The sequence below is a fragment of the Eretmochelys imbricata genome, chromosome 15 (assembly GCF_965152235.1).
Source record: "Eretmochelys imbricata isolate rEreImb1 chromosome 15, rEreImb1.hap1, whole genome shotgun sequence".
NCBI lineage: Eukaryota > Metazoa > Chordata > Testudines > Cheloniidae > Eretmochelys > Eretmochelys imbricata.
In genome coordinates, this window is record NC_135586.1 from 30,768,785 (window position 1) to 30,784,844 (window position 16,060).

The following is a 16,060-nucleotide window of genomic DNA, read 5'->3' on the forward strand; positions in this document are numbered from 1 at the left end:
CCTCCGCACCCCCAGACTGGACCCCCCAAGCCCGGGACCCCCCAAGCCCGGGACCCCTCTGCACCCCGAGACTGGACCCCCCAAGCCCGGGACCCCCCTGCACCCCCAGACTGGATCCCTCAGCCCGGGATCCCCCCCGCACCCCCAGACTAGACCCCCCACAGCCCCCAGCTTGGAGACCCCCTGAAGTCCCCAGACTGGACCCCCACACCCCCAGCCCGGGGACCCCCTACTGCCTGGCCGGGACCCCCCCCCGCACCCCCAGACTGGACCCCCCAAGCCTGGGACCCCCCCGCACCCCCAGACTGGATTCCCAGCCCGGGACCCCCCCCCCGCACCCGCAGACTAGATCCCCGTAGCCCTTAGCTTGGAGACCCCCTGAAGTTCCCAGACTGGATCCCCACATCCCCAGCCCAGGGACCCCATACTGCCCGGCCGGGATGCCCCCGCTACCCCCAGCAGCCCTGAGGCCTGGGACTTCCCCCTCCCCACCCCCCCCAGCCACGGACCCTTCCCAGCCCGGACCTCCCGCTGCCCCCAGACTGGACCCCTGCACCCCCAACCCCCCCACTGCCTGGTTGGACCCTCCCACAGCCCCCAACCTGGAGACCTCCCGCACCCCCAGCTGGGGCCCTCCCCAGCCCCCGGTGGCGGGACAGCCCGGATGCACCATAGACCTTTGCTGCACTTTGCGAAGTCCCAGGACCCCCCACCCCACACAGTGCCTGGCGTCCTTGGACCTCCTTTCCTGAGCTACAGTCTGGGAACTGGGACCCTGGAGCCCCCATAAGGGGGCTGACCTCTGGCAGACCAGGCACTTAAACTGCTGAGGGGAGCTTCCCTAAGGCACTGTTTGTTCCATCTGGCCCTGCTGTGTGGCTCTGCTCCCCATTCCTCCAGGGCCTGAAACATCCTTTGCAGGAGCCCCATTTCCCAGGGACCTGCTGCCCATCTCCCTTCCCCTTAGTGCCCAGAGCCAGCTGGTTTTGGGAAGCCCATGTGCTGGGACCCCAAAGCCACACAACCCGTCACCCGAGACCCCTGGCAACAGGGTCTTCTTAGACCGGAGTCTTCTAGGAGGATAGTTGTTGAGTCTGCACCCCTTGCTCCTCTCCAAAGGGATGCAATTCTCCCCTTGCTCGCAGGCTCTCAGGGATCTTCTCCCAGCCCCAACCTTGTGATGGGCATATGCCATATGTGAGATGGGGCATGTGCCATGATCAGAGCCTAACCCAGATGTCAGGGTTGGGGGCTGATGCACATCAAAGTGTAACTCAGCGGTGAGGTTGGAAGACTCATATCATGGTGTAACCCAACCTGAAGGTGTGAGGAGGTGGTGGAGAGAGTGTAGGTACCAGCCATGTCAGAGTGCAAGGGTTTATCCCAGCCTTGCAAAAAGTGCATATACATTTACCAGTCCATCCATAAAACTGGCTTGCCACTCTGACTGTGGCCTTAATCTACTGGGATGATGGGGGGGGGGGGGGAGAAGAATGACATTTTACTGGCCCATCCAAAAAAGAAAAAAATAAAACTGTAGGAGCTTGGGGTAATAGTTTTGCCAGGCAGTGTAACCCCAGTTCATGCAAATGGAGGGTATGGGGTGGTGACAGGCATCCAGAGACAGGGTCTCTGGATGCCTGTCACCAGTTAACTAAATAGCTAATCCTACATGCACACAATCTCAAAGGGGGGGGATAAAAGCAGATAGTCTAATTTAAATGTTAAAAGGGCCATCATTATTATTACTGTTACCTTTTTGCCGAGGAGTGATGAGACAAGATACAGTATTAATCTAGTTCTGGACAATCTCAGTAGGAACAGGTACACAGCTTGCATGCCAATTACATTGTGCATGGAAGATGGGGATCTGGGGAGAACAATCTTAGGTAGCTTTTGATGAACATAGCGTATGGTGAGAAGATGTGAGTCCACTGATAATATACCCGAGTGAGATCTAAATAAAAAAGAAAACACAGATCTCTTATAGTGTGCCAAGTTATTATACAATAACTCAGTACTGCTCTATTGTGATTATTATAATTAGTGAGTCTGGATTGAGGCATTTATTTAAAGCAACATCTGGGAGCATTTTTTGGCAAATGTAAATATTCTCTTTCAAAAGAATTTTCTAGGCATTTATTTGACTTCAGTATTTATGTAACTGGCTGAAAAACTAGTTGAGTGGCAATATAATACATTTTGGGTGTAATCTAATAAATTGATCCTCAAACTGCTGTGATCTGCAGAACCATTTTCTGGTGGTCCATAGAAATTTGAGATCAAAGCAGCGGGATGTGGGAGAGAAGCCTGTTAGAATGAATATGTTGTATAAGTATTGAACTAATACAGAACCTGATTCTGCAATGAGCTCCACTTGTGTGAATTCAGATTCCACTGTGATGGCTGCAGAATTAGGGCCATAGCTGCCTCCTCTCTTTTTCCCTTTAATGGCAACACTGGATTTTCCTCTAAAACCAAATTCCCAAATTATGTATGCACTATGAAATTCTACTAAAATCTCTTGCTATTCTTAGCTATTCTGTCTTTATAGATATATTTTGTTTCTTGGCATAAAATAACCCAAAGTTCCCTCCTTTATTCTATGCATTATGCCACAAGTAAAGGTTTACCAGACAAATTTTGCATGTATTGTAGTGTTACTGACCATGTGTAACTGTTGTGGTGTTCTGATAGCACATCCCCACCACTCTGTATAGACTTATGAAGTGTAACATAAATAACAGATTACTAGAACTCTCTCTTCCACATATTTACACAGCTCTCTAGCTCCATGCTTTGAATTCTAAGTTTTGCAATGAGGATACTAAGCAGGGAAAACACAAGAGGCTGAGAGACTGTAAGAATGATCGAATTAACAGGACACCAGCGGGGGTGTAAAACCCGAACAACAAAAAGCTTGCCAATCATTTTTAAAGTCCAGTAAACATTTTTGTACCGGAGAGATTTAGGGACACATTTTTCTCTTGGTGTATGTAAACACTAATAATAATTTAAAGTATTTGTATGTGTCAAGGGTAGAGTTTATCCTATAATATTAACCAAACTCCTGGAGACCTTATTCAAAATGTTTATAGTATTACATTCTTCCACATGATGGGTAAATATATTATTTTGTTCAGTGTCAACTCTCCATGGTGCTCTGTAGATATAATGACATACATGATACATCTAATGATGGTGGAAGCTTGGATGAAGGTAACATGTAGGAGAGAACATGATTGGGCGGCTTCATTGAATAAGCGTGCTTTAAGGAGATTATTATTCTACTGCTGTTTGTATCATGGTAGTTTGGATGCTCCAGTCTGGATTGGGGCCTTGTTGTGGCAAGTGCTGTACAAACTCCTAGGTAGACAAAGTCCTTGCCCTAAAGAGCTTGTAGCCTAGTGTTTTGATTCTGCAAAGAATTAAGCATCTGACTTCAATGAGATTGCTCATGTGCATATTTCTTTGCAGAATTGGGGCCTAAATTGAAGCCAGGTGCAACAAGGGAATTTAACAAACAGTAAGAGGGAAGCAGGGAGGGAAGATGAGGATAACTTTAATTAAATTACATGGCGATAGAGATACTGAACAGTTTGGTTGCAAATTATTTGTGCTGTTAAAATGAGCATCAGTAATCCTCAGCTGAGCCATCATGGTTTGAAGGAAATAAACAATAAGAGGACGCAAGTTGCAGGTATAAATGATGGCATAGAAAAGGTGCCAGAGTGGGACTGGGAACATTTAAGGAGACTTGGCAGGTGGGAAGAGGATGAGGAGGCATAGGTGTAAATGAGAGCAGAGATTTAACTAAGGGTGCTTTAAATGGTTGGGAACAAATTACCATCAGAACTTTTAACTGAAAACAGGGATTTCCTCATTCAATAGGAAGTTTTGACAACTTTGCTGGTGTCAGATGTCTTCATAGTGAGCTCTGGGGTTTTTTTTTAGATCCCTTTCATTATAATGTACATGATATGCCAGGAGCATTTACAATCTTGTGTGTCACTGATACACTGGTAAAATTTTAGGTAACATAAATCAGACAGTCAGATGCATGTCTGACACCCTACTTTACTGTTCAACAGGGATCCTAGTTTTCTGTGATAAAACCCTCAAAATTATCTAATAAAAACTCAAAAATCCATGTTTTTCTGCAAATAAAACGAAACTCTGAACTTTAGTTTTTTTCTAGCCATGATATATATAGGTATCAGTTGAATACAATGTTTTATTGATATATTCACAATTTTAAAGCTGACAGCCTGAGCCTTGCTCATTTTCCTGATTATCTGAATTTTTGATTATCTGCTCTGGCCCTGGTCCCAATTAGATCAGATAATTGGGGTTCCCCGGTATATGTTTTTATTTTTTCACAAAATGTAAAAACTAAAGATTCTCCATAGATGCAAATTCCAAGTTTTTCTGTGGCAAATGGATTCTGTGATCGCTCCCGATAAATTAAGACCGTAATTAAAAAAGCCAGCTGAACAGAAAACTCTTCTTTGCAGTACAATTTTGAGACCAAATATTTTCATGAATACATTTCTGATTTCTCTGGTTTTGTGCCATAGCAATTTATCAAGCGAGTCAGAGCACAACTTTCAAATGTTAGGCTGCAAGCAACTGTTGTTCTACTGCACAACTGTCTGTCATGGAGACTGACTATCTACATCCTTAATAATTTGTTAGAACAGAAATAAGATCTTTGGAATAGAACATTGACATGGGATAACTGGATCCCACGTTGAAAAAAAAAAAGGTCTTTGCCTCACTGCAATATTCTTTTTTTAAAGCAATACATAATTGTGGTAGTTATCTGTAACAGGCAGCCATTGTCTTGTGACAGCATGCTATTCCACTCACATTATCTCTCTAAGAAATATTGCAAATGTTTTACTACTATATTGCAGTGTGTCATTTGAATGAAGCTGGTATACCTGTTGTCACAATCTTATTTTCCTCAGACAAAACTGACACAAAATGAAATGAGTTTATTGTAATGAAAATTTGAGGGGCATTCCTGTTTACAAGGAAATAACCATATTGTAGACAGAATAAAGTCCAAGGCTGCGTGCCAAGACTTAAACTCTTCACCCTCAGAGTTTATTTGCTATTATTGGCTGTGGGTAGGGTTATTACTGAGTTTACATAAAGAATTCTTAAATTATTATTTACTGAAATTGTTAAATAATAATTGTTAGACAAAAGGCCACAAAGTGACTGTATACATGTTTGCATTCTACTTAGCAATGGCTTGGCCATTCTGAGAAAAGGGATTTACATTATGTACCGTTATTAAGAAATAACTGTATAATGATCCAGCAAATTGAACAACCAGAACCAATATGAATTTAAGGAATTGCACTGTTGGGAAACAGCTGTACAGCATCCCTGCACTTTGTGACCATTCTAATTTAGTTTCTGTAAAATCACTTAAGCATGGTTTGCTCTCAATATACAAATACAAAGGGTGTAGTAACAAAGCATAAGCTACATCTATCCATGCATCTTTGCTTTTTCTGCCCTGTCACAAACACAGAAGTTTTTTGTCTCTTCTACTCCTCTGACTTCTCCACTTGCCCCAGTGACCCCATCCCATCTCCTGTGTCTCTTTCCCCTTACAATACAAACATGAGTTGGAGTATGTCTACACAGGGATAAAAGACCCGTGGCACACCTGCGACTGGCAGGTCAGCTGGCTCAGTCTCATGGGGCTCAGGCTGCGGGAATAAAAATAGCCAAGTAGATGTTTGGGTTCCAGCTGGATTCCCCTGCCAACAAGGTCCCAGAGTTTGGGCTCCAGCCGAAGCCTGACTATCTACACAGCAATTTTTCAGCACCAAAGCCCGAGCCCCGCAGAGCCCGAGTCGGCTGACTTGGGCTAGCCTCAGGTTTTTATGCCTGTGTAGACATATTCTTAATCTCTCCCATCTTAAAACCTGCCCCCAAACCTTCCCTTGATTCCACTAACATCTCCAACTACCACCTCTTCTCCCTTTCAACTTTAAGCTCATTGAATACAGCGCCTACAATTGCTGTCTGGAGTTCCTCTCCTCCAATTCTATCCCTGACCCTCTCCTATCTAGTTTCTGCTCCTTGGAGCCACTGAAACTGTTTTTCCTAAAGTCTAATGACTTCTCCCTAGCTAGTGCTAAGAATCAGTACTCTAATTCTCTTTCTCTTTGACCTGTTACCTGCCTTTGACGCCATCGACCATGTCCTCCTCCTTGAAATCTTGCCCTCTCTTGGCTTTTGTGACTCTGCCCTCTCCTGGTTCTCCTCTTACCTCTCTAATTGTGCCTTCAGTGGATCCTCTTCATCCCCCTTCCAACTTTCTGTGGAGGTTCCCCAGCAATGTCCTGGGCCCCCTTCTCTTCTCCCTTTACATTTTATCTCTGGGTAATCTCATTTACAACACAAATTTAACTGCCATCTCTGTGCTGACAATGTACAGGTCTCATTCTCTACTCCAGACTTGTCTCCTTCTGTCCAAACTCAAGTCCTGGCCTGTATCTCTGATACCTCCTTGTGGATGTCTAGCTGTCCACTCAGGCTCTCCATGGCTCAACAGAGCTCTTATTCTTTTCCCCCAAGCCCACCTCTTTTCTTCATCACTGTGGACAATATCATCATCGTGCCTGTCACCCAGGCCTGTAACCTGGGTACCATCGTTGACACAAACTATCTCTAGGTCCTCACAGCCACATTATGTCTATATCTTGCATATTCTTTTTGCACAACATCTCTAAGGTACAGCCTTTCCTATCAATCCACACAGCTAAAACTCTTGCCCATTCTCTCATCATCTCACATCTTGATTACTGCAGCACCCTTTTCTCTGCCTTTGACTAATGCCATATTGCCTCGTTCATATCCATTCTGAATTCTGTTGCTGTGACCATGTCACCTCTCTTTGAATCTCTCCACTGGCTCTCCTTTCTCTATCATATCAAACATAAGCTGCTTGTTTTCACGTTAAGGCCCTTTACAACCTATCCCCACCCTATCTGTCATGTCTCATTCACTGTTGAAATGTCAGCTTCTGCCTCCGATAGGCCAATGATACAGCCTCCGTCACCCAGTTGTTAAATTTTCAAACAGTCCCCTTTGTGCTTTGTCCCATATGGTTCCTCACACTTGGGTGGGGCTTCCTGTAAACATCTGCGAAGCTGCCTCCTTATTCTCCTTTAAATCCATCCTTAAAACTCTCCTCTGCTGTGATGCCTACAAAAACTTAACAATAGTTAGGCCACTGGTGTGCTGATACCATTCCCTAGCATGCTGACCGATATTGTCTCATGGTTTCTTAGTGCTCCCCCACCTTTGTGTGTCTCTATCCATTTGTTTTGTCTCTTTTCTTATATTTAGATTGTAATTTCTTTTGGGCAAGAGCCATGCTGTGTTTGTACAGCACCTCACGCAGCGGTGTCCTGGTCGTGTCTATGTAGGATAACATTTTCAAAAGAGCCTAAATTCTATTTTGAAAATTGACTCAGGATATGTCTACACTGCAATTGAACAGCCCCTTAGCCCGAGTCATCTGGCACAAGCCAGCCACAGGTTTTTAACTGCAGTATAGACATACCCTTAGGAGCCTAACCGTCATTAAAAGTCAATGGGACTTACACACTTCTGAAAATTTTACCTGTAGTCCATATATTATTCAAGCAAACAAGGCTGCCACTCTTCCTTCTCCGCATATAAAGCGGACATTCTGGCCACTATCTCTTACATGTAATATTATTCCGCATGGATTAAAAAAACAGTGATGGGGGAAAGAAAGTAAATTAGTCCCTGACCCTGCAAACAAGCATGTGCCAATCTATATGTCAGGAGTGCCATTGACTTCAGTGGGACTACGTGCATCACTTTGCAGCTAAGCATGTGTCTGAATGTTTGCAGGATTATGACTTAATGATAAACCCCAATATGTATAAGAGTTGGGATAAATTCATTGCTGATGTAAGGTTGTGTTACTCCCATTGAGGTCAGTTGCACCCACTTATATCAGTAATGAATTTTGCCCATTTCTTTCGTAGAGCTTCTTGGTGTGTGAAGTCCTAACACCAAAATCTGTGGTTAATATAGTGGTGAATCTATAGGTTATAGGCACATTCTTAAAACAAAAAACCCAAGTTGTTTTAAAGTTACTTTAGTGTTAAATCCAATTTATTTTATGCTCCAGATGTGGAGTTTGCAGGATTTTTTCGTCAGTATTTGACATCACTTTGCAGCTTTTTATTTAAACTTTAATTTATTTTTATTTTGAGTTTTATTTTTAGGTTAGCTTCAAAAGACATCAATAATATATGCTGGACAGTGTTCACACACAACAAATTCACTTAGTATTTGTGAGACAGAGGAAGAGAGGAAAGACCATGAAAAATATTCTAAATTAAATTGTTTTGTATTTTAAGGGAGGTGTAAACCATTTTCTTATGTAAATACACCATATCCTATTGTTTGTCTTGAGAGTTAAAAAAGAAGTAAAGGAAAAGTGTATGGGGGGGGTGAGAATTGAAAAATATAATAATAGAATGTAGAGAGAATGGTAAGAACTGGACCAGTTTCCTGAAGCAAGTCTTAAGTGGGCATACTTTTGAGGCGTGGCAGTATGGAGTTGTATTTTTCATGGCCAAAGAGTCTAAGTTGTACAGAGGGGTTGATGGGTTGGTGTTTTGTCATGTTCACTAAACATTAGGAATAGAGTTACTGCTGATTTGGGGCAGGGCTAGTATTATTTGGATAGACTGCAACTGCTGCTTTTGAAGTGGTGATTGTTTCTCTTGTTAGTCCAAACCCTGTGTGGTTACCTTAATTTCAAATGCAAAAAATTATGATTATATTTCATTTTCTCCCTAGCATACTTAAGTGATCAGACTGTATTGTTGATTAATTGCTTGGCAAATGTCTTATTTAATGCAAATTGTAGAGGTTGTATAGGGAGTGGATAGATAGACTGAAGATGGACATCCTTTCTATATCCACAGAACAGGAACAGCGCTGATGTGCAAGCTCACCCATATCCACTAGGCCAACATGCCTCTGCTTTCATCAGACCACTCTCTTGCTCTCAGCTGAGATGCTACTGTAGTGCCAGCTGTGATGGTGTATTTTTTTTTTATATGGACACCTGTTAACCATGAATTAGACTGAGATTACTTAAGGGCTTCATTCTTCTCCCAGTGAAGTCAGTGGCAGATATACAATTGAAAGGGAAGGATAAAACCCTATTTCTTTCACACAAGCCACCTTACAGTGATTAGATGATAATAACTTTCTGTTATGACTTTACTACTGTCATGGACTGATTCAAAGAAGTGACCTCATGAGCTAAAGGTTCTGTATCCAATTACCAGTCCCCTGAGGCATCTAGTTGCTTCACCAAACTTTATTTTTGAACTGGGAGTAATATTGGGATATAATCACCAAAAAGCATCTTGACCTGATGATGAGTATAATTTAATGAAAAGAAATTTAGCAGGATCATTAGGTTTTTCTTTAACTGGTGGAAAAATACATTACTCTTTAGCTTTAAATTTGTAGGCCAAACTTTACCAAAGAGTAAATGTTATAACTGAGTTATAAAAGGGTTCTAATAGACAACAATAGAACCATTTGTTTATTATTACTGAAAAAGTGTTCGCAAAAAGAAAAGGAGGACTTGTGGCACCTTAGAGACTAACCAATTTATTTGAGCATAAGCTTTCGTGACGAAAGCTTATGCTCAAATAAATTGGTTAGTCTCTAAGGTGCCACAAGTCCTCCTTTTCTTTTTGCGAATACAGACTAACACGGCTGTTACTCTGAAACCTGAAAAAGTGTTGTAAATATGCTTTTGCTCACTTAACATACCAACCAAGTGTAGCGATAAAATAATATCATGTATTTTGGTTTAGTGTAATTCATGGTAGCATCTAAGTTTCACAGCGGGTTAGTTTGTACATTCAAATACAATAAACTGTGCAGTCTGAGGTATATCACACAAGTCTGTAAGAGACAAGGCTGGGCTGAATTTTCGGTGGTTGTGTCCACGTAAGCTTGTTTTGGGGAAATCTCCCTTTCATTGCATTAACACAAGTAGCATAAGGTAGGACACTGATGTTTTTACAGGTGTGTGGTTTAATCTTGTTCAGAGTAAATTTAGATAAAACGGTGATTAAAAACTCGGGTCATCTGTCTACAATAGCAATTCCACCTAATCCCCACCTTTGCGATCAGCAGAGGTGCTGCTCCAATGGTAGTGAAAAGAGGGGAGATTTCTCAAATCAGTTTAGTGTAGACAAAGCTAGGGAAATCAAGAGTAAATTGTACTCTACTGTTGGAATTAGCTTTTAACTGCAACACTTCCTCATCATAAAGAGTTGTATTTTGGAATTGTACTGAGTCATCAGGGTGCAGGACTGTGTATGGAAGAGTAGGCTATTTTGCTGACACACCTTGTTGACCAAACTTATTGGGTCTTATTAGCTCAGTCAGAAACACAGACTGTCATTTATATTACTGTAATGTCAAAGGCTCCAACCACGAACAGGGGCCCAATTTTGCTAGGCACTTGTGGAAACGCACAAAAAGAGAGATTTGAGCAGGGGGTTAGACTAGATGACCTCCTGAGGTCCCTTCCAACCCTGATATTCTATGATTCTATCCCTGTCCCAAAGAGCTTGCAGTCTAAGTAGATAAGAAAGACAAAGGCAAGAAGAAAGGAAGTATTCTTAGCCACATTTGATAGATGGGGAACTCGGGCTCAGAGAAATTAAATTAATCATTCACGGTCACACAGGAAGTCTCTGGGAGAATTGGGAATTGAACCTTGATCTCCTAAGTCCCTGACCATGTGACCATCCTCCTGTCTAACATAAAATGCTAGTCTCTCTGAGGCAAGAGGGAGGAATAGAAAGGACTTCGGAGAGAAATCCGAAACTTATGTTTGTAAGTATAGCCCTGCCTGGGGCTTTGTTATTTAATTAAGAATAAAATTAAATCTTGGGAAAGAGGGTGACATTGGACAATATCAGTGTGGTATGTGCTGTGTTGGGAACAGAGTGGGGATGCTGCACCTAGATTTATTGGGATATTTTGAAGAAAATGCTAATGTAATCTTATCCTATGTGAAATGTCAGAGGATGTATGGTATTTTATTAATCTAGGGAGCCAGCGTCTAACTCAGACAGACTACTGGTGCCACTGTTCTTTTGGGAAATGCTGGAACGGTAATTAGTGCTAAATAAATTGCCTATAGAGAATTAAAGAACTGCCATGATGAACATACAGAACCCCCAAATATAAACTTGGTATTTCTAATGTGAAATATTTTAGGCAGATTCATTTTTCAAAATAATGAACTTTACAAGAATAATTACTGGGGATATGACTGTCAAAGACCTTCCTTAGTGAAATGCTTCCAACCGAATGCTGGAGCTGGTGCATCACAAAATGAACATGCATAACCCTTAATTCCCATTGAAATGAAATCAGCTGCTCATTTGGGAAAGCTTCTGTAAAACAATCTCCTTTAATTTTCTAATCAGTAACTACACTATTTTTTCAGTTTATAAGTGCCTATCAGAAACCTTCAGGTGCATAAATTAAATCACATCATTTAATCTAACTAAATTGACACAATATCAGCATATCTCCCTTCCCCCCCGCAGCAAGAGCAAACACAACCCTTTTTTCACATTAAAAAGCACAAAAACCTCCTTAGCACCCCTCACGCTGTGTGTCCAGGCAAATTAGTCACTTTTTGAAGCACACGTAGAATCATAGAGTCGTAGAACTGGAAGGGACCAAGAGAGGTCATCTAGTGCAGTCCCCTGCATTCATGGCAGGACTAAGTACTATCTCTAGACTCTCCTTGACAGGCGTTTATCTAACATCTAAATAAACAGGTCTTGCCTTGAATATCGACAAAACCAAGCTCTGTTAAACTATCAGGGGAAGCAAACTCCAAAGTTGAGGGCCCTCCAGTCTGCCTTCAGTGTGTTAATAGGAGGGACTGTCAAATCGAGTGCCATGTATGATCAGTCACCTGTTGGGCTGGAAAGCGAGGGGAGAAGCAGAATTGCCAGCCTTACAGACTGTGAATCAAAACTTACTATTAGTTTTTGGGTACAATTTAAGCCAGTGAAGTTGTTGGAGTGCAGATATAATATGCCGTATGTGAGAAACACTAGCCAATAAATGAGGTGCTGTGTTCCAAACCAGCTGACGTTTCTGAGTGGTTTTAAGTAGCAGCCGTATGCAGAGTGCATTTCAGCAATCTGATCCTGGAGATGAAAATGTCCTGAATAATGTGGTTTGGATCCCATCCAAGAAGAAAGGTTGCAATTTCCTGGACAGATACAGATGGACAAATTGTACCATTGGCTGCTGCTACTATCTGGAAAAGGAGGAGTGGCTAAAAACCTACCAATTATAAACCTTATTTCCAAATGTGAGAGAACCTCCTTGCTGAAGGGATCAGATATCACCTTTGCCATCTCCTTTAGATGTCTTCTCGAGCCAGCCAGTATCACTTTAGTGTCTCTTGGCACAGATGTCGTAGCATACATAGCCTTCTACTGGGACACATTGCTAGTCACCTTTGTAGGTTCTGCTCAGTTTCTGTTCCACAAGACACATCACAACTTTTGTCATCAACCAGGAAGTGAACACGAGCAACCATACCATTGTTCCTTTCCCTTCCCCAAGTTCACAGTCTTAGTGTCATCCATCCTGCTTCTTTTTTCTTTATATCTGAAAAATTAGTCCCTTCTTTCTTGTCCTGACTGCCACAACTCTATGCTCTGGTAATTTCCTGCTTTAACCACTAGCAGCCTTCTCTTTGTTTTCCAGCCCCTAGTATCTCCCCATTGTATCCAAATTGATCCTGTCAAGATAATTTTCCATTTACACTCTTTTGATAATGTTTCTCCCCTTCTTAACTGTCCAGGCTGGCTTCTCTGCCACATTCAGTTTGCTGTTTCTCCTCACATTCAGAGTTCTCCATGCCTCTGTCCCTACTTATATCTCTGCCCTCAACGCTCCACACCATTCCCCTGAAGTCTGCCTAATCTTCTCTCCTGACTGTTTCCTTGTCCACGCCTGATTTTGTGCATTTGTTTTTGTTTATTCTTGAAATAACCTCTCAATTAAAGGGAAATCATTACCTCAAAAATCCCAAAGGAAGAATGAAAAATCAATTAAATAAATTTTACATTTGTTTTTAGTCTGTTTCTATTTCACATTCTCAGTGCTGCATGTTTAGATTGCAAACTAAGGATGTTTATTTGTTTAAAACCAACTATTTCCTCTGGAATTAAAAAAATCATGGGAACGTTTTTGTTGGTTTTAGGTTTTGTAAAAAACAATTCTTAATGAACCTGAATTTTGTGCCAGATTTGCATTGACCGTGTCCTTTTAACCATGCATACTTCCTCTTCTTCAAAAACTTTCAAAAATACACTTGTTCTGTGAAGTATTTCAGCTATAGTGGCCACATGACACTCAGTGTTTGTTTTACATTGTACTGTGTTGACCCACTCGTGCCTTTACAATGAGGGTCTTTGGGGCAGGAGCTTTATTTGTTTAGCATGTTTTAACTGTTCTTTGTTATATCTTCTTAATGTCAGGTAAACATTTACCTCTCTGGAAAGCAGGTGTAAAGATTCCTGTCTTAGAGGTGCTGTGAAGCATGTTTTAGTTCAGTTACTTCTGCATTTGGTTGAATGGACCTCCTTAGTTCTGTGAATCTCAGTTAGTGTTTATACTTATAATAGCTTTCATGCATATCCAGAGCGCTTTATAGATATAAAAAGACAAAAAGCATTGTTCATGGATCTTTGATACAAATTCTCTACCATCCCAAAAATACATCTTGGAGATGATTTAAAAACCGTTAAAATCAACAAATGTTTTAATTGCAGTGGGAGCTAAGAGTTCTGTTTGTCTCTCTTCTTCCTTCTCAGTACCAGCATTCCGTTGAAAGGGTAAATCCTTGACATACCAATTCAGAAAAATATTCTTGCAAAATGAGATGCTTTTATATTTGTTTCAGGTTTTGGCAACCATAATGCAAGTGATACCCAAGAAACATGGATAGTGGGTACACTATAAGCATGAACCTCAACAGCTTTTTATTTCACTTGTCATGACTTTTCTTCATTGAAGTGATTTGTATACCTGAAGTTGCTTGGGCTTTTGGTCTTGTGTCCACTTTACAATGGGGGAGAACTAGGGAAAGCTGTGTAGTGCTATAGTCTTGCCTGTCAAGGGCATTGTTTCTTGAGTACAAAGATCATTATGAATCACATAATGAGAACATTAGTTCACTTAGAGTATATATGTTGACATATCTCTGTGTGCTTAATATACATTTGAGAAGCTTTACAATTTTGAAAGGGGGGATGACTTTTGGAGCTTAGAATCATTTGGGTTGAGAGGACCTCTAGTGGGTCGTTGGAGGAGCAAATTTCTTCAGTCTTAATTTGCTGATTGTAAGGAAATTTTTAAAAAATTAAGATACTATATTGAAAGCCAGGTATGTCATTCCGTGGCATAAGGATTTCAGGTTTGGGGCTACGAACTTCTGAAATGACACTCCTTTTTATTTGTTTTTACTGATTTATAAAGTTCTTGTTGCTGTAGCAGCTGGGTGCTCATTGATGAAATTGGAAAAACAGAATAAATTTACGTTTACGTGTCCGCAGTAGGTTTGGTATTTTAAAATCACTGATGCTTCTCCCAGGATTCGAATCAATCAGATTATTTGTTATAAAAAAGACAAAAACTAAACAAATTAACAAAGATCAAAGTACATAACTATCTCTTGGTTCTCAAAATATTTCAGAGGTCACTTATGATCTCCAGCTCTTTAATGTTACAGATGATAAAGACGGGGGAACTTTGCTATAAAAACAGTTTTTCATAATTTAATTTGTTTACCTTTGTATTTCATATGTAAAAGAAACAATTTAGTTAATTGTTTTTGTGTATTTTGTTGTTTTTTATCATCCTAGTATTTGATGACTGTGTTCTTTGGGTTTTGTATCTTCTTTTATTATCTGAACATGCATACCCTCTCTCTCATATTTATTACACTTCCCCTTCCTTGGTGAATAAGGATGCCCAGTGATTAGGGCATTGGCCTATGGCTTGGGAGACCAGGGTTCAGTTCCCTGCTCTGTCACAGATTTCCTTTGTGACCTTGGGCAAATCATTTTGCCTCTGTACCTCATTTGCTCAATGTAAAATGGGGAATGATAGTACTGCCTTACAGGGGTGCTGTGAAGATAAATACTTTAAAGGTTGTGAGATGCTCAGGTGATGGGGGCCATATAAGTACCTAAGATGCTTTGAACTGTCATGAACAAAATATTATTTGAGGCCCCAATTCATTAAACTATCATTGAAGGCAATAGGACTGCTCATATGCCTAAAATTAATCATGTCTTTGATGTGCTATAGATGATGATGATTTATTACATGTGTTGTAGCACTCAAAAGCCACAGTTAGGATTGCATCAGGTCCTGTACATATGGTGGTCACATTTGGACAGGTAGCAAAATTATCTGTGAATGTAATGTTTTTTGGTCTTGTATCAGTAATGGTTCTACATATTCAAGTGTTTATCTTTCAGTTTTAATTTAATTTTTAATAGAAATAAAAGGGAATTAGGAAAGGGGGGAAAAGGGGACCCTCAGGAAAGGAATATAACACATATAAATGTTCATACTAGGGCCTGACCCTCAGTCAGACGCAGGTGGGAATAAGCATTTGGCTGCACCAACCCAACTGGATGATCAGGACCTATATTATCAAAAGCTCATACAATTTTGAGATGTTATGATAAGATGCAGATTAGCATCTGGTAAATTATATAGTTTTGTCTGTTAACTTGAAGAGAAATACTTGGTTGCATATAGACTATTTGTCATTATTTAATCCCAAATGAATTAACTGCATCCATAATTTACCACAGAGACAGCTGAAAAGAAATGTATGTAATAAGATTTCAGGATTGTCACTCTGAAGCCTATTAGGTCGGTAGAGTCAGTATGAATTGGTGGAAAC

At 41.0% G+C, this 16,060-nt stretch overlaps 1 protein-coding gene across 1 annotated transcript in view; it reads left to right on the forward strand.

Annotated features, from left to right (window-relative positions):
* Positions 1–16,060, forward strand: part of GRK3 (G protein-coupled receptor kinase 3) — a 118,519-nt gene that overhangs the window by 147 nt on the left and 102,312 nt on the right. The gene's annotated exons all lie outside the window — the stretch shown is intronic.